Consider the following 20542-nt stretch of genomic DNA (forward strand, 5'->3'; position numbering starts at 1 on the left):
TGGTGGAACAGCTTGAACAGGAGAGACTGAGGAAAGAATATCTCCTCAACACCCCAAATCGTGTTGTGTGGAGTGAGGCAGGTGCCTAATTCATTCTCACAAATCAAGACTTAGATGCCTAAGCCACTTGACTCCAAGAGAGGGGTTTCCAGTTGTGGAACATTAGCAGAGATAGGCACCTCCCTGCAGCCGACACTTAGGCATCTAACTCGATCAGAGGTGCAGGGCTTAGGACACATCCTTCTTCTTGGCTATCTTAGACAAGTCACTGCCTAGCATGCTGGCTTTTGGTGGATTGCATTTTAAGGCCCCATCTCTCCCCATTCATTGTATAGGGATGGTAGGTGCCTAACTCAGGCTTTGTGGATCACAGTATTCTGTGATTTTTCTCACTACATAGAAGTTAGGCGCTATGTTCAGCGTCCCAATGCCTACATCTGTTTGTGGATCCAGCCAAAGGTGCTAACATCTTTCTCTGTAAGCAATTACTTAGATTCTAAGCTGTTTGGCATGAGTACCTTTTTTTTTGTTCTGTGTTTGTATTGGGTCAAGCAAAATGGGGTCCCAGTCCATGACTGTGTGTCTTAGACACTGTTGTAATATAAATGAGTAATAATTAATAAGGAGCCAAGTCTGTCCTCAGAATGGTTGGTTACTGAGGGGAGACCAAGACCTCTTCACATTGAGTGACTTTCTGATTGTTATAAAAATTACAAGATTGACCAAAGGAGGAATGCTTTGTTTTCTCACTGTGTTTCTGTATAAAGGACAAAGCCTTTTGTTTTAAAATGAACTCTTGGATTTACATTACTATAAAAGTAGATATTACCCAGAAATGATTACACCTGTGGGTACCGATTAGACTTTGCTTCTTATCCATAAGCTGTAGTTAAATGTTTCAGGGAAGAAAATATTTTCTGATCTTCAAAGGAGAGGGAAGAGAGAGAGCTGATTTAATCTCAGTAATGCTGGTCTGTGTTTCTTTGTGGATGGAGGGAGGGTCAGCTCAGACTGGAATTTACTTTTCATTTGATAGGCCAGTCTATTTTATAAATCAGATTAAGCCTCAAAGTTAGGTTTTATAAATAGAAACTTTTCCCAAACCAATAAAAATATTTCTGGGAATAGTCTTTGATAAATGCACTGGAAATGGGTTTTAAAAATACCTGTGATGTTTGCAATTAAAACATGGCTGTGATAACTGGATGCCACTTACGGATTCTCACACTGCTCTTTCAAACAGTTTTGTGGCCCCTCTGCACCACCAGAGTAACACAAAAAGGCCAGACTGGGGCCAAGGATCTAGCCCAATGTCTGGATTCCGCTTTGCGATCAGGCCACTTTGTGCCTAGTACTGGTGCAAAGCAACCCTAAAGCTGGTATAGCCACTACAGAAAGATCAGCTCATTTATAGGAGGATCTTCTAGTTGCATTAAGCCAGTATAGCTGCTTATTTACTACCCATCCTCCATGTAGCCTTCATAGGAGGCATGACTGGGAAAAAAAGGGGGGGCACTCAGTGTTTCCTTGTGCCTTAGTGTTGTCAACTATCATAATGTCAAGTGTCCTATTTGAAACCACTGGCCCTCAGTGTAACTTAAAGTAGCCCTCTAATTTACGTCTGGGGACAAACCACAGGTTTGCTGGAGCCAAGGACCTGGGCAACTTAGCACAGTGTAGTTATTGACATGGGCAAACAAGTCCCTGTGTAGTTACAGCACCATAAAAGAGGTGTCACATCAGAATCACGCCCAAGAGGTTTTTACACTCTGACTTATTTCTGCTGAATGCTCTTTAACGAGCCAATAGCCTATTTTATGTGAAGCATTTAGTTTGTCTCAAAGAACCCCAAAAGTTACCTAGAAGCATGTGTATTTTCCCCCTCCCTTCTTGAATGTTAAGTGGCCGAGCTTTTGAAGAAGAGAATCACTTTATAAGGAATAGAAATGTTTTTAAAACACTATAGGTAAATAGGCTTTCTATGAGTATGGGCAACATGACTGCTCTGTGCTACCTATTATGAAAATGAACAGGGGAAAGCCAGCTTTGTTTAAAAGAGCTTCTCCTAGAGCAATTTTTACATGTGTGACAGTCCATTTGTTAAGAAAGTGCACATTAAGGAAGAAGAAGAAAATGAGCATCTTTACCTGCTATGAAAAGGACAGAAGAAAGATGGTAGGAACACTGAAAGATTTCTCATCAGAAAATGGTTTCTTGCTTGCTGAAAACAACCACCTCCTTGCAAAGTTCAATCAAGGCTTACAGACACATTGCTGTAGTACACTGAGTTCAGAATCCCAGCTGACATTTCTAATAGTATTTAGACAAATCTGATTTATTTGAGTCTCTCTCGACGGCTGCTATAAAAGAAGTACTGATTTGGTGACATATTAGTCATAGCGCTTTTAGAGCAGTTTCTTTTGCTGATAGTGGAGACCATTAACACCGATGAATTCCTTTCAATAGGTTTAGTATTTCTGTTTCTTAAAGGCTCTCTTAGTTTGAGTGGACTTAAACTCCTGGCAAGGCCTTCACACACTGTATATTTCCTTGAACAAAACTCCTGTCAGACAACAATTTAGTTAATTGAGGATAATGCCTTGTAAAATGCTGATTGAGTGATTTGGTAGGAACTTCAGCTCTGTGCTGAAACAGCGGCCCTTGCAGTTTTATAATTTGAGTAAAATGGAATTGAAATGCATTGTTAAAATTATTGCCCTTTTACATTTATAACTGTTTCCTTTAAAATAGCAAATGACAACATACAACCTTCTCTCAGCAATGAGGCCGTTCTTAATGAACAATTGTGTTTTAGGCGTCATGATTTTACCAGCTGCAAATTGCAATTGTAGTAGTAAGGCTTTGTCCAAAACTCGCTGAAGTCACTAAGAATTTGAGCACCGATCACACTGGATATATTTTCTAGATGCCCTCATTCTTGCCTTCTTCTCCAATTAATTGTAGATCTGCCACATTTTCCTTACTTCACCATATATTATCATAGAATCATAGAATAGTAGGACTGGAAGGGACCTCGAGAGGTCATCTAGTCCAGTTCCCTGCACTCATGGCAGGACTAAGTATTAATACACTATCTCTGACAGGTGTTTGTCTAACCTGCTCTTAAAAACCTCCACTGACAGAGATTCCACAACCTGCATAGGTAATTTACTCCAGTGCTTAACCATGCTGACAGTTAGGAAGTTTTTCCTAATATCCAGTCTAAACTGCCTTTGCTGCAATTTAAGCCCATTATTTCTTGTTCTAGCCTCAGAGTTTAACAAGAACAATTTTTCTCCCTCAGCCTTATAACAACCTTTTATGTCCTTGAAAACTGTTATCGTGTCCCTTCACAGTCTTCTCTTCTCCAGACTAAACCCTCATAGGTCATGTTTTCTAGACCTTTAATCATTTTTGTTGCTCTTGTCCTGGACTTTCTCTAATTTGTCCACATCTTTCCTGAAATGTGGCACCCAGAACTGGACACAATACTCCAGCTGACTCCTAATCAGCATGGAGTAGAGCGGTATAATTACTTCTCATGTCAAGCTTACAACATTCCTGCTAATATATCTAAGCATTTTTTTTTGTGTAACAGTGTTACACTATTATCTCATATTTAGCCTGTGATCCACTATGACCCCCAGATCCCTTTCTGTAGAATTCCTTCCTAAGCAGTCATATTCCATTTTGTATGTGTGTAATCAATAGCTTCTTCCTAAGTGGAGTACTTTGTGTTTGTCTTTTATTGAATTTCATCCTATTTACTTCAGATCGTTTCTTCAGTTTGTCCAGATAATTTTGAATTTTAATTCTGTCATCCAAAGCACTTGCAACCTTCCCAGATTGGTATAGTCCGCAAACTTTGAGTGTACTCTACACCTTTATCTAAATCACTGATGAAGATATTGAGCAGAACCATACCCAGAACTCATCCCTGTGGAACTACACTCCATATACCATTTCAGCTTGATTGTGAACCACTGATGACTACTCTCTGGTAATGTTTTCCAACCGGTTATGCACCTACCTTTTCGTAGCTCTATCTAGATTGTATTTCCCTAGTTTATTTATGAGAGGGTCATGCAAAACGGTATCAAAAGCCTTACTAAAGTCAACATATACCACATCTACTGCTTCCCTCCTATCCAAAAGGCTTGTTGCCCTGCCAAAGAAAGCTGTTAGGTTGGTTTGGTATGATTTGTTCTTGACAAATCCATGCTGACTGTTACTTATCACCTTCTTATCTTCTAGGTGTTTGCAAATTGATTGCTTATTTATTTGCCCCATTATCTTGCTGTGTACTGAAGTTAAGCGGACTGGTCTGTAATTCCCCAGGTTGTCCCTATTTCTGTTTTTATAGATTGGCACTATATTTCCCTTTTCCTGTCCTCTGGAATCTCTCCTGTTTTCCATGACTTTTCGAAGATAATATCTGAGCCATTTAGCTATCTCCTCAGTCAACTCCTTGCGTATTCTAGGATGTATATCACCAGGTCCTGATGATTTGAAGACATCTAGCTTGTCTAAGTGATTTTTTTAATTGTTCTTTCCCGATTTTAACCTCTGATCCTATCTCATTTTCACTGGCATTCACTACTAACCTTTTTTGGTGAAAACTGGGGGGGGGCGGGGGGGAGAAAGGCATTTAGCACTTATGCCATTTCCACATTTTCTGTTATTGTCCCTCCCGCATTGAGTAACGGGCCTATCCTGTCCTTGATCTTCCTCTTGATTCTAATGTATTTGTAGAATGTTTTCATGTTACCCTTTATGTCTGTAGCAAGTTTAATCTCGTTTTGTACCTTGGCTTTTCTAATTTTGTCCCTACATACTTGTGTTGTTTGTTTATATTCATCCTTTGTCAAATTTGACCTTGTTTTCACTTTTTGTAGGATTCTTTTTTTTGTTTCAGATAATTGAAAATCTCCTCATTAACCCACGGCGGTCTGTTGGCATATTTCCTATCTTTCCTATGCAGTGGGATAGTTTGCTCTCGTGCCCTTAATAATGTCTCTTTGAAAAACTGCCAACTCTCTTGAAACATTTTCCCCCTTCGACTTGCTTCCTATGGGATCTTACCTATCAACTCCCTGAGTTTGCTAAAGTCCACCACCCTGAAATCCTTTATCTTTGTTGTGCTGTTTTCCCTCCTACCATTCCTTAGAATCATGACCTCTACCATTTCATGATCACTTTCACCCAAGCTGCCTTCTACTTTCAAATTCTTAACCAGTTCCTCCCTATTTATCAAAATCAAAATCGAGAACAGTCTCTCCCCTATTAGATTTCTCCACCTTCTGAACTAAAAAAATTTCTCCAATACATTCCAAGAGCTTGTTGGATAATCCGTGGCTTGCTGCATTATTTTCCCAACAGACATCTGGGTAGTTGAAGTCCTCCATCACCATCCAGTCCTGTGTGTTGGATGATTTTGTTAGTTGTTTAAAAAAAGCCGCCTTCCTGGTTAGGTGGTCTGTGGTAGACCTCTACCATGACATCACCATTGTTTTTACGCCTTTTGTCCTGACCCAGAGACTTTCAACAAGTCTGTTTTACTATTTCGATCTCAACCTCCATCCCAGTGTATACATTTTTAATAAATAAGGCCTCCCTTTTTTCTCTGCCTGTCCTTCCTGACCAAGCTATACCCTTCTATATGAGTATTCTAGATATGAATTTTATCACCCCAAGTCTCTGATGTCAACTGTCATAGTTGTGATTATTAACTAGCATTTCAATTTCTTCCTGCTTATTCCCCATACTTCTTGCATTAGTATACAGACATCCAAGACACTGATTTTATTTCTCCCTGTGTTCTCTCGTCTCTCCCTTATCGCTGCCATAACTGCCCATGCTCTCCCCACTCCCCAGTTCTGACCCTTCTCCCAGGTCTCCATATTTTGGACTCACCTGTGGGCTTTTGTCACCTGCTCCTTTCAAACCTATTTTAAAGCCCTCCTCTCTAGGTTAGCCAGTCTGTATCTAAATATGCTCTTTCCTTCCTTGATAGGCAGACCCCATCTCTGCTTAACAGTCCTTCTTCCTGTAACAGCATTGCGTGATCAAGGAAGTTGAAGCCCTCCTGGTGACACCATCCTTGCAGTCAGGCATTCATCTCCAGGATGCATCTGTCTCTGCCTTGGCTCCTACGCTTGACAGGAAGGATTGAAGAGAGCACCACCTGTGCCCCCAACTCCTTCACCCTTACTCCCAGAGCTCTGTTATCACTTCTGATCTGCTCAGGGTCATATCTTGCAGTATCATTAGTGCCCACATGGACAAGTAGCATGGGATAGTTGGCAGAGGGCCAGATGATCCTCAACAATCCCTCCATAATGTCTTGGATATGGACCCCTAGCATGCAGCATACCTCCTGGGATGCCATATCTGGCCAACAGATGGGTATCTCCGTCCCCCTCAGAAGAGCGTCGCCAACCACCACTACTCTACGTTTCTTCCTGGGAGTGGTGGCTGTGATCCTCCCAGTCTTAGGGGTATATGGCTTCTCTTCCACCTTTGGGGGTGATTCCTCATCACTAGTTGTCAGGCAGCATAATGGTTCTTCATCAGTGTGGTGGGTGGGTTGGGAGTAGGGGTGGAGCACTGCCTGCTGCCAGAAGTAACCAGCAGACAGTGTCCTCCCTGTGACTGAGCATATCCTCCTCCTCTGGTGGCAGCAATCCTCTCTAGCTGGATAGCTTCCTCAGTCTAGGACATCTCCATATGAATACTCTCAATGAATTTCACGTGGACCCGGATGCTCCTCAGCCTAGCCACCTCCTCCTGTAGATCTCCCACCTGCTTCCTGAGAGAGTCCACCAGCAGGCACCTTTCATGATGGATGGTCCCCTTAGCCTGGCTTTCTGAAAGTGGGAAATGGAGGCAACAGTCTGCAAATCCACACCAGGATCTAGATAGAGGCATCCATGTCGGGTTCTCTGTCTGGGTACAGATGCAGGTGGAGGATACAGGAGCAGTGTTGGCCATGGTGATGCAGCCATTCCTAACCATGTTGATTATATTACAATTTCCTTTCAAACTCTCCTGTTTGTGGTTCCCTGTTTGTTAGCTCCTCTTGGTCACTTAGCCTCTGGCATTTAAGGCTTCGTCTACATTAGCATTTTGACAGGTTTCAGAGTAACAGCAGTGTTAGTCTGAATTCGCAAAAAGAAAAGGAGTACTTGTGGCACCTTAGAGACTAACCAATTTATTTGAGCATAAGCTTTCGTGAGCTACAGCTCACTTCATCGGATGCATACTGTGGAAAGTGTAGAAGATCTTATTATATACACATAAAGCAGGAAAAAATACCTCCTCCCACCCCACTCTCCTGCTGGTAATAGCTTATCTAAAGTGATCACTCTCCTTACAATGTGTATGATAATCAAGGTGAGCCATTTCCAACACAAATCCATGTTTTCTCACCCACCCCCCCCACACACAAACTCACTCTCCTGCCGGTAATAGCTTATCCAAAGTGACCACTCTCCTTACATTGTGTATGATAATCAAGGTGGGCCATTTCCAGCACAAATCCAGGGTTTAACAAGAACGTCTGGGGGGTGGGGGGTAGGAAAAAACAAGGGAAAATAGGCTACCTTGCATAATAACTAAGCCACTCCCAGTCTCTATTCAAGCCTAAGTTAATTGTATCCAATTTGCAGATGAATTCCAATTCAGCAGTTTCTCGCTGGAGTCTGGATTTGAAGTTTTTTTGTTGTAAAATAGCGACTTTCATGTCTGTAATTGCGTGACCAGAGAGATTGAAGTGTTCTCTGACTGGTTTATGAATGTTATAATTCTTGACATCTGATTTGTGTCCATTTACTCTTTTACGTAGAGACTGTCCAGTTTGACCAATGTACATGGCAGAGGGGCATTGCTGGCACATGATGGCATATATCACATTGGTGGATGTGCAGGTGAACAAGCCTCTGATTGTGTGGCTGATGTTATTAGGCCCTGTGATGGTGTCCCCTGAATAGATATGTGGGCACAGTTGGCAACGGGCTTTGTTGCAAGGATAGGTTCCTGGGTTAGTGGTTCTGTTGTGTGGTATGTGGTTGCTGGTGAGTATTTGCTTCAGGTTGGGGGGCTGTCTGTAGGCAAGGACTGGCCTGTCTCCCAAGATTTGTGAGAGTGTTGGGTCATCCTTCAGGATAAGTTGTAGATCCTTAATAATGCATTGGAGGGGTTTTAGTTGGGGGCTGAAGGTGACGGCTAGTGGCGTTCTGTTATTTTCTTTGTTAGACCTGTCCTGTAGTAGGTGACTTCTGGGAACTCTTCTGGCTCTATCAATCTGTTTCTTCACTTCCGCAGGTGGGTATTGTAGTTGTAAGAATGCTTGATAGAGATCTTATAGGTGTCTGTCTCTGTCTGAGGGGTTGGAGCAAATGCAGTCGTATTTGCAGAGCTTGGCTGTAGACGATGGATCGTGTGCTGTGGTCAGGGTGAAAGCTGGAGGCATGTAGGTAGGAATAGCAGTCAGTAGGTTTCCGGTATAGGGTGGTGTTTATGTGACCATCGTTTATTAGCACTGTAGTGTCCAGGAAGTGGATCTCTTGTGTGGACTGGACCAGGCTGAGGTTGATGGTGGGATGGAAATTGTTGAAATCATGGTGGAATTCCTCAAGGGCTTCTTTTCCATGGGTCCAGATGATGAAGATGTCATCAATATAGCGCAAGTAGAGTAGGGGCGTTAGGGGATGAGAGCTGAGGAAGCGTTGTTCTAAATCAGCCATAAAAATGTTGGCATACTGTGGGGCCATGCGGGTACCCATAGCAGTGCCGCTGATCTGAAGGTATACATTGTCCCCAAATGTAAAATAGTTATGGGTAAGGACAAAGTCACAAAGTTCAGCCACCAGGTTAGCCATGACATTATCCGGGATAGTGTTCTTGACGGCTTGTAGTCCATCTTTGTGTGGAATGTTGGTGTAGAGGGCTTCTACATCCATAGTGGCCAGGATGGTGTTATCAGGAAGATCACCGATGGACTGTAGTTTCCTCAGGAAGTCAGTGGTGTCTCGAAGGTAGCTGGGAGTGCTGGTAGCATAGGGCCCGAGGAGGGAGTCTACATAGCCAGACAATCCTGCTGTCAGGGTGCCAATGCCTGAGATGATGGGGCGCCCAGGATTTCCAGGTTTATGGATCTTGGGTAGTAGATAGAATATCCCAGGTCGGGGTTCCGGGGCATTTTGGTCGGTAAAACTTTTGTCAGTCAGGGTGTGAAAAAAACACACCCCGGTGACATAAGTTTCACCAATAAAAGCGCCGGTGTGAACAGCGCTATGTCGGCAGGAGACGCTCTCTCACTAACGTAGCTACTGCCACTCGTTGGGGATAGTTTAATTATGCTGATGGGAGAGCTCTTACAGTGGTGCCCTTACAGTGGTGCAGCTGAGGAGGTACAGCTATGCCACTGTAAGGTCTGTAGTATAGACATATCCTAAGGCCTGCTCTCCCATGTCAGCCCTACCCCCTCGTTAATCACATGGGGGAGGGTGATCACAAGGCTGATTTGAGGCTGATCAAAGATGATTCAGGGAACAAAGGCTCAAACAGTCCCCAAACACACAATCCCAACTGACCCTGTAACTTTAAATAACCTGAAGGAGAGAGGAAAAATACAAACAGCCAAAAACCAAATAGCCAAACAAACTCCCTCACTCCAAGATTAGTATTCTCACCTTGTTCATCCAGCAGGGGGATCTCCTTCTCCCCCTCTCAAACTCCCTTGTTCACCTGAGAGTCTATATGCATATGTGAAACTCTACATTTTGCCTCTGCACTCTTGCAATTTTTATAAACACTTTGGAGAGAAATATGAACCCAATGCAAAATTGGGTCAATAAATTAATAATAAATACAATAATAATTTCCTTTCCTGGCACATGGGTAACTGTGGGGTTCTTTTTGTATTTTAAATGCATGCTTGTTTATGCTAGAATAATTTCCAATTTTATACCTGTCAATGGAGCAAACCTCCACAAAAATAAAGTTGTTCTGCATTAGAGCCCTAATGACATATAAGCAAAGTGATAGTGGACTGAGGCATATGGAGATGCTATTTCACAGTGTGGATGTCTTCGGTTTTCTTCATGCAATTTTCTGCATACTACAGCTACAGAATATGGTGCTGCCATTTCACTTCAAAATGGAACACTCAGAGACGGAGTTAAGTGCATAATGCAAAATAACCTCTCATCTTTGGACTTCAAGTTAAATCTCATGCTAGCAAGAGGGTGAAATGAATTTCGTTGTCTTGGTCTAAGTCCCAGTGGACAGTTGTCTATGCCATAAAACCATTTTACACAGTTTAGTCCAAATGTAATAGCTTTTGTATTGAATTGCTCTTATTGAGGGACATCAGTGCTTCCATTTTACGTATGAGACTAATGCTTAAGAATATTAAAAGTGACTTCCAACCTTCTGTAAAATCCTTGCAAATTTCCTTTACAAAGAAAGTTACTCTCCATATGCATCCTTTGCCATTTGCTTCTGAAGCAATATCTATATAGCAGTAACACAAGCTATTGACCAAATTATCTGGATTTGCTCTGGGAATGGTAACACAAACTCACCCAGTCTTTTTGTTTTCTCCAGTGGTGTTAAGTGCATAGCTTGTGTAATAATGTGTGTGAAGCAGTTCACCACTATTCGTTAAAGTGGGTTCCTCGCAATTAGAGACTACCAACTAACATAAGGGGCTAAAGATATATTTACCATACATAGATACTATCATCTAAACTATCAATCAATCTAATCTTATCACTATAGAGTCTAACACCCCTGCTGATGTTAGAAAGTAAAAATCTAATGTATTTAAGCAGAACCTTCTGGGTTTTGAAAGATTTTCAGGCTTGTGTCCCTTAATGGGATGTGCTCAGAATATTCCAACAGTATTTTCCAAATTTTGGAACCTCTGTTCTTTGCCATCAAAATCTCCATAGATTTCAGCTGAGACTAAAGAAAATTAAACATCAAATAGAGCTGAAGGCTTCTTATTTTTGCCATTGTAAAAGCTAATTCTATTAATAATTTTGCATGTTGAGAAGAAGGAGCTATTATTCTCTATGTCTTAAAACTGTATACCACGCAGATGAGTGAATGCAGCAATTTGATATGTTTAGTATCACACTACTTGACCTGACCTAGGTCTGATCCTCATTTAGATGGCATAATAAAAATCCACTTAACAGATGCTCAGAAGATGCATTTTCATGGTTTTCAAGTTTCTGTGATGCTAATTTGCTTACATTGCTGAAACAGGAGGGGATATATCTGAAATGAACCATGTGGGGAAAAAAGTGCTCACTTTGAATTAATAAAGTGGTAGGCCTATTTAATTGCAATACTGAGGGGAAAATCACCAATCTATGTATTGGGTGTTATGAGATTGTCAAAGGCTATGAAGAGTCACCTAAGTGATGGAGAGCCATAAAAAGTCTTGAAGTCTGAGTCTCTCTTATTTCAGTGGACATGAAACCGAGGACAGTATTACAAAGGTGTACAACTCCCTCACTCCCCATGTCAGCAGAGGATGGGAGCACTGTGTGTTGTATTTGGCCAGGGAAATGTATGATTTACATCCTTGAATGAGATCCATTCTTTGTTATAATTCTACAGAGACAATTAGCATGCAATCTGGCAGCATCTCACTCTGGAACTGGTCGAAACTATTTAGAATGGACTTTACTAATGTCAGACTAGTTTTGTTTAGAGTGAGATTTATGGCTTGCCTACATGGGAACACTCAGGTAAAGTTAATCTGAATTAACTATTAAAGTGGATTAGTTAAACCGTGGTACACCACTGTGGACACTTTCATTCAGAATTAAAGTGACCTTAATTTGGTTTAGTGTAATTCACTTTGAAACTGAGGTTTGGTAGGTTGTAATCCCAAGATCAGGCCCAGGGTTATTAGAATTATTATTAATTTGGGAACCTTGCTGTGCACTGTGGCAATACTTGTCTACACTGCTGTGGTAAGTCGACCTATGCTACTCAACTCCAGCTACGTGAATAACCTTAGGTTGACTTCCCAAGGGGTCTACACCACGGGAGGTCGATGGGAGAAAATCTCCTGTCAACTTACCTTACTCTTCCTGTCGGGGGTAGAGTTCAGGGGTCGACTGGAGAGCGATCTGCAGTTGATTTTGCAGGTCTTTACCAGATGCACTAAATCAACCGCCAGTGGATCGATCTCAGAGCGTTGATCCCTTCTGTAGTGTAAACGTGCCCTTAGGAAAAACCTTTTGAATTTGCAAGAGTTTTATTAACCCAATTAATAAACACACACACACACACACACACACACACACACACACACACTTCAACCCAAACAAGTTGGTAACAAAAATCCAGAATTGTTTTAATACCCAGTGTCATAACAAACACATGCCCATACCATCCTTGTGGAGATCTAGGAGTGATGAGACAGGTGATGATCCATGAAGGTCCTATCCCATCTCTGCCATGCCAAGAGATCCCAACTGTCGAAATCTCAAAAGTCTAGACTATGGTTAGCCCTGCTATAGGGCCTGGTGACTGCCATGAATATTCATAAGAATATCCAGCTTCCTTTGTCCATAACTAAACTTCTTCATCTTAATAATGTTGGGATGTCCTTATCCTACAGGTCAGGGTATTAATTATCTCAGACCTATTAACATGTTAGTCAATAGATTACTATAGCAATCTTGAAGTTGAACATCTGCTGATGTTCCTATCCTAAAATACCCGCAACTGGCATCTTGCAGTTACTTGTCAGTGGTTAAGCATAATTGTTTATTATAGCAATGCATCTTCTACTGTCTTGTGACTTCAGGTTAACTGCCTTATGCTAAAGCTATAGACCTCATACCCTTATGCTAAGTGCTATGCTAATATCTTTCAGGTTTTGGGCCTGTAGGTTTCTTGCATTACTGTCTTATACCTATCCCTTATATCAATAGACTACAATTGTGTGCTGTTGACCACTGTTGATCCTGACCTGATCTAGGAAGGTGTATATTTTTGGGTAAAATGTAATCTATCTGCTAAGCATGCTTGTACATATAATAATGGAAGTTATTGCAGTAGTAACAGCAAGTGGAAGAACCAAAATATATGTATTAAATACAGACTAAGCCCTTAACAATGCTCAAGACATATAGCCAAGAGTGTGGCCCAGCCGAAGTTGGCAGTTGGCATAAGCTAGCATAAGTATTATGTGCTTGGCCTAAGGTTATAAAATTGAGCAATATATATCTTGTGACATTTTAGCAATGCATTGTGTGATAAATAAGTAAACCACAAACCAACATATGGTAGCATCTTAGGGTATTTTTGCAAAATGGTAACCATGGAGCTAACTGCATTGACATATCAAAACTATTGGGACATTAAATGACACAAGTGTGGTGTTACCAGACAGAACTTTAATTATGGTTAGCTGGCATACCCTGGGCAGGGATCGATAACTTATCACACACAGTCCTGAACATGTGTGAGTGGAATGGGAAAAAGTGCATAGAAAATGTGGTTATTCAACCTGTTGTTGGGACACTGGGACAATGGCATGCGATAACCAGATAGGAAGCCTGGCCCACTCCTTCCTCTTGGAGGATCTCCACTTACTTTTCCTCTCATCTTTATTTAATGGTCTCCATAATAATGTGAGTGTGCACAATGTAAGACTAAATATGAACGACACAGGACACCTCTTTACTGTACTTACCTTATTCTGTTTATTGACTCTTCCAATGATTTCAATTATATTTTACTGTATTAACTAAAGCTCATAAAGGTTTTTGTGTGTGTGTGCTTCCCCAACTTCATTTTCTTAATTAAGTCTAAGTAGCCATCTACAAAATAAACTTACTTGTGATAGGAGCACTTGATGCCCAAGTCATTCCCAGGCTACAATACTCTGCATCACTTCCACCCTCTTTCAGTGTTTGTCATTCCTCATTCTCTTTCTCTCTCTTATTCACTGAGTGAGTTTTTCCTCATGTTCCTTTGATCGCTTCTTTCATCTCCAACAATCTCTTCTCCTCTTCTATTCTCATTTACCAATTGCGAGTCTGCTTTCTATATGTTCTCTTTTCTAGTGAATTCACACAGAGCCAGATCATCAACAGCAACAGAGTAGTGCGCTGATATTTTCTCTCCCCTTCACCACTAAAATATTGTATTATGTTTCTCTTTTTTCCTGCACCACTCCAGTATGTACCGTTGTTTGCAGGGACAATAAAGCAAAATGTAGTGCAATCTTCTCCTCTCTTGTACACTGAGATGAATGGGGAGTAGCTTCACTGAAGTCAATGAAGCTACTGCCGATTTATATCGGGATAAGTGAGAGGAGAGTCAGGTCCTTGTTCTCAGGATGATGCCTTCACAAAGTGCAGCAAACAATGGAGTCACGAACAAGAGGAAGGCAGGAGGGGAGCAAAGAGACACTGTAGATTTATAGGTTTCAGAGTAGCAGCCGTGTTAGTCTGTATTCGCAAAAAGAAAAGGAGGACTTGTGGCACCTTAGAGACTAACCAATTTATTTGAGCATAAGCTTTCGTGAGCTACAGCTCACTTCATCAGATAAAGTGAGCTGTAGCTCACGAAAGCTTATGCTCAAATAAATTGGTTAGTCTCTAAGGTGCCACAACTACTCCTTTTCTTTTTGTAGATTTAAAACCTGTCTCTCCGCAATGGCTGGTGCTGTAGATGTACTCACCTTTTGGTACATGTTGAGCTTGGATCAAATGGAAGGGGAGGATTTCAAGATATACCACAAAGATTAAATGATTGAATCCTCTTTCACAGCAGAGGAAAAAAAATCCCAGGAATGTTGATTTAGGAGCACACAAGATATACTTAAGATGGGTATTCATTCAACTACTCTTCATAATCCTGAAGACATTATCTGATGGGTTTATAATATATTGAGACCATAACTTTGACACTCTTAAAACATAACTGAAAAGGAAGAAAGAAATAGTGGAAGAAACCATCCTAGGAAATTGGACTTAACAGAGTAGGCAGCATTAGTTATGTACAAGGACAGATCCAGGTGCCAGTTCTGACTACTTTGTGAGTCAGAGCTGCTGGCAAGCTAGCATAAGCAGTCAGGAGAATCCTTAGATATTGTAACCAGCTCACAGCTACCCACCTCCGAGCCTGGGTGAAGAGGACATTTCAGGAACAGAGCTGGGGAAGAGGGCTGTGGTTGGAGCATTGCTGTCCCTCAACAATTCCCATCTACTGAAATAATTTCTTATGGGTCCACTAGGGCATAGGGCTGTAAGGCTGCGATACAAAAACGATCCTTGCCTACTCCTCTTCAGCTGTACCATCCTCAGCTCAGTGGCCACTAAGGATTCAGTCCAGCATATGTAAAACAAAAGGAAATGCAAGTTCTGTGTGAAACTAAATTTAGGTTTGAAAGGCTGTTCAATAGCTCTGAAAGGGAGTTTACACTTACAGTAGTCATACTTGCCACTTAGACAGTGATTTGTTCACATTAACTAATTAATACTCACAACACCAGAACACACTCTGTGCCCCTGGGATCTGTGTGTAGATTTCTTTGACCCCAACTGGAAGGGGATGGCATCAACCACCTCTGTGACACTGTCCTTCTGTTTTCCTAAGCCCTGTGGAGGGCTTTTTGCAACTCCAGGGATTTGTGAGAGAAGGATGATGAGAATGGTTAGGAGGGGTGAGCTGGAGCTGTGGAGGATGTGTATATCCCTCTCCTTTTCCCCATGTACCTAGCAGAAAAAACAAAAGGAAGTTGATAAAGCTAGAGGCTGAGCAAAGATCCTGTTAAAATCCCCTTAAATAGTTGTCCCCAAGGGCAGGTATAGGCTGGAGAGCCCTCAACAGTGTGAATCCAGTGAAGCCCCTACTGATAGGAAACCAAAGCAGAGCTGCAGGGGGTCCAAATCTAATGTGGAGTGTTAGTATATAGGTCTGTTTGTTAGCCTGGGATAGAATTTTGGATTTGACTTTTTGATACTCTTGTATCTTATACTAACATATGTAAACAAAGGACAAAGACTGTGTATGTTGCTTCTGCCTAGTCAGATGGATTTGTTAGTATGATGGGAACAGATAAGAGCAGTTAAAGTGGTAAGATTGCCTTACCCCTATTTCAAGGCAAGGTCAAGCAACCAGACAGGAGGGGCAAAGGGAGGAGGATTGGTGGGGGAAGGTATAAAACAGTAGAAGACCAAAGGAATGCCTGTCCCTGACCATAGCACACCCTCACGCCTCACCCCTCCCATAGTGTATGAAAGGGATGGGACTGTGGGTATGCATTCCAGGTATATTTGGGCCTGCTAAGGAGGAGGAGGTGGGAAGGGGGAATGGGGAACAGGGGAAAATGGGAAGGGAGACACAGGCAAGGCTCTGTGGCAACAGAGCTGAGAAGGGAGACACGGGGTAAATACTCTGTGGTGTCAGAGCTGGGAACAGAATACTGGGAAACAGACTCTTCCATTGTGTAGAGCTATGGATATGCTTGCTTGGAAACTAACCCCAATAAACATCGCATTGCCTGCACTTCGGACTTCTGGTCTTCTGCTTTCTGTCTGCATGACAAGAACCAGGGGAGAGGGTGAAAGGAAAGCCCTCTAACATGGAGGTACAGAGCTCCTATGCAGATGGCCCTGTGTGCCTGGGAGATCCAGGAGGTCTTTGTGGGCCAGACCCTTTTATTTCTGTGTAGAAAGGAAAATCAACCCCCATTTCTACGAAGGAAGAATTCAGAGGCAAGAATTTGTGGAATTTCTGGGCATGGTGTAAGCCACTATTGATATCATCCTCCTCCAATGGGGAGACTGAGGAAGAGAGGTTACATGATTTGCTTACAGTCAAAGAGGAAGTCTTTAGCAAAACCAGGATTAAAACTCAAGATGGAGTTTGCTTTTCCCAATCCTGTGGTCAGGCCACTATGCTATGCATCTTTCTGTATGATGTAATAGTATAGGAGTGGTGAACCTCAAAAAGTTTAACGCTTTTGTTGAGAAACGCTCCCAAAAGATTGGATGTGTTTTTTACCCCAAACTGTGTTTTAAGTACAGAATTAGTAATCTTACAATAAGAGGCTTTTTCATGAGAATTTCTAGTACTTCCTGATTTTGGTCAGGTCTTCTGGTCCCAGTCAAAACCAGGGAGTGCAAAAATCTATTGTAAGGTGATCGTTCTAACTCATAAAGTCTTGAATAGGTTCAGTCCTGGTTACTGCTGAAAATGTGTTTCTTCCAGTGTGATACTGCAAGAATTAAGATAATCCAGGACTCTCATGCTAACAACCTAGAGTTAAATCATGAGAGAGTTGGGGCGGGACATGCCTCAATGAAGTGTCCCTACCTGTGAAATTCACTTCCTGGGTAGGTTCCCCACAGCCTCAATCTACTGATCTTCTGATCATGTTGCAAAGCATATTTATTCTTTCTGACTTTTTTAGCAGGTTAAATCATGTGGGGATGGAAAGAGAGCTTTAAGGGCAAGCTAATGGGATTCACACACTTCTGTTGACGTCTTTTTGAATTTTGGGAATTGAAATTTTCTTCATACATCCAAGGTCAAGGATAAACATATTTTAAAAGTACAAATATGGAAGCTAAAGTGAATGACAATTTAGAAAGGATAGAAAGAAAGAAACATTTAGAATTTAGTTCAAAGGTGTTGGGCTAGTTTTTATTGTATCTGAATGCTTTAGTCCATCTTTTAATGATAATGACAGACATAAATAGCGCAAAACTCAGTTTCAGACAAATTCGGGCACTACAGTTGCTGAAAAAACGATCAACAGTAAAGAGGCAGTGTATATGAGAAATGTCAAGCTCAATCGTAAGGCCAATACAAAGTTCTTTAGTATTATGTAATACCTGTAAAGTAGAGGATTTATGCTTTTGCAAAGAAAAAATCAATAGTCAACTGTGGAAAGCTCAAATCAGAGAAGGACAACTTGAGATGAGACAGGCAATCAGACTGGATTTCACCATTTCAGACTCCAGGCGGCTTTAAAAAAGAAGAGATGTGATAAGATTCCTTTCCCTAGCCTACAGAGAAATCTATAAGTAACGTGTGAACTTAACCAAAGAAGGGGTTTACTACTGGGATCTGAAAAAAAAGGAGGAGGAAAAACAGAAGTTAAAGGATTTGCCAGTAAGAGGCATTCCTTGTGGAAAAGGCAGGTTTCACAGTTCAGGGAAATGCTCCTGTGCAACCAGAAAAGGGGCAGGTTCAATGAAGTCTTTAACAAGTTTCTTGAAACCTCTGAACGCCTCAAAACTATAATTCTCCAAGAATACAAAACAAGCTGCAAGGTGACAATACTGATGTATCCCAAGACATGTGTCCTGAAGATCCTATAGTTACACTAAGGGTGAAGCTGACCCAAAGCAGACATAGGCCCAAGTGCCAAATCTAGTGAAGATGAACTTAGCTCGCAGGGCTGGTGCACCTTAGGCGCCAAAATTCTATGAATGGGTGAAATACATAATCTGAGATGCGTATGCATCCTATCTTGCCATAAAGGAGCCTAAATGTCCTTGTGGGGACGGGGTTGTGTACTTTTTTATGTGGGGGAGTGAAGTGGGGAATGCCTAGTTTACATGCATCTTCTTAACCTACACAACTTTTACATATGATTTTCAGGATCTTGCCAATATAAGGCCACATTTTGCCTTGATTTATGTTCTGTGCACTGTTTTGCAATCAATGAAACTGTTCCACTGTATGCTCTGTATCTCTGACTTGAAGTAATCAGAGGTTCCTAACTAGAATTAACACTCTTGGCTTTGCTTTTACTCTTAACGTTGGGAATATCTAGACCAGATTGCAGCCTGATTTTCACTACAACACGATAATCTGCACCAATGGCAAAGTCATAGATCTCTTTAACTCAGAGTAAAGAAGAAATAAGATTTTTATTTTAATGCTTGAAACTTCTGTGATTGGTGAAGAGAGCACATATTTTATTTGACTGTATCACAGGACATTACCTCAGTGTCCAAGCCAGTGCCTGGTCTGTCCAGCTTTTCATATATTTTCTTTTTTCTGTTTGTCTATATAATGTGATCCAGTGAAGTCTCCTCTTCCACAACTCACTGCTATCGGCTATAGCTTAGTAACAAAGCTACGTAAGTCCCAGAAATGTCAAACATAATGAAAAAAGGCAAAAACACCAAAGAGGAAGTTGTTTCTGAGAGTGGAATGCACAGGAACAATCTGCGTGGTCTTCTGGTTCATCAGTCACACCACAGTTACAAGGTTTCCCTACCATTCCTCTGTTACTCTTGTGGCTCTGTCAAGAGGTGATGGCATACTCTCCATTAAAATAACATCTCTTGCAGAAATAGCTAGAATTACTGCCTGCTGATACCTTGAGAAAATAGCTTTGCTATTGAACAACAAGCTTTATTCCTTTGTTTCCTTTCATCCACCACAGAATAAGGTGAAAAATTACAAAGACTGCTAATTGTTAGTGCCAGTTGAAAATTTTTCCATCAAAACTCTTTTTATTAAAGGAACATTTGCGGTTTTTTGCTGAACAATTTTTTTTTGTCATGAAGAGTGTGCTTTCTGTTGAAAATTTCATTTTTTCATTGAAAAACCAAACACCTGAAAACTGAAGTATTTTTAGTTGGCTGTCCTGCCATGGTGCCTCCTGGGAGTTGTAGTTAAATTGCCTCATGTTCCCATTCTTCTCTATGGGCTAGGCTATGGTGACAGACTACATCTCCCATGATGCACCGTGGCCAAGTTGACTGCTTCCCCTCTCCAAGAAGGGAGACCATGGTACAACATGTGAGAAGCAGTTTAAACAAGGAGCCTGCTCTTTAGAAGAGAATGGAAGCACAAGATACCTGAACTACTACTCCTGTGAAGCACCATGGCAGTACTTCCAAAATAAAATACTTTGGTTTTCAGCCAGAAAATTCTGGTATTCACATTTTTCAAAAATTTGAATATTTTCTGTGGGAACCACTCCCAATCCCCAATTTTCCAACCAACCTTACTTATTGTACCAAGAGTTAAATAATCGTCCACTTGACAGTACTGAGTGTTATGGCACATAGAATCATAGAACTAGAAGGGACCTCGAGAGGTCATCTAGTCCAGTCTCCTGAACTCAAGGCAGGACAAAGTATTATCTAGACCATCCCTGACAGGTGTTTGTCCAGCCTGCTCTTAAAAATCCCCAATGATGGAGATTCCACAACCTTCCTAGGCAGTTTATTCCAGTGCTTAACCACCCTGACAGTTAGGAAGTTTTTCCTAATGTCCAACCTAAACTGCCTCTGCTGCAATCTAAGCCCATTGCTTCATGTCATGTCCTCGGAGGTTAAGAAAAACAATTTTTCTCCCTCCTCTTTGTTACAACCTTTTATGTACTTGAAAACTGTTATCATGTCCCCTCTCAGTCTTCTCTTCTCCAGACGAAACAAACCCTTGAGTGGTAACCATTATCAGAAATGGCCTGGTTCTATTGCTGGTGATTCAGGGGAACCCAGTGATTTGAAAGCATCCTTTTCCGATGTGTGCTGGT

This window comes from Chelonia mydas, chromosome 4 (assembly GCF_015237465.2).
Source record: "Chelonia mydas isolate rCheMyd1 chromosome 4, rCheMyd1.pri.v2, whole genome shotgun sequence".
NCBI lineage: Eukaryota > Metazoa > Chordata > Testudines > Cheloniidae > Chelonia > Chelonia mydas.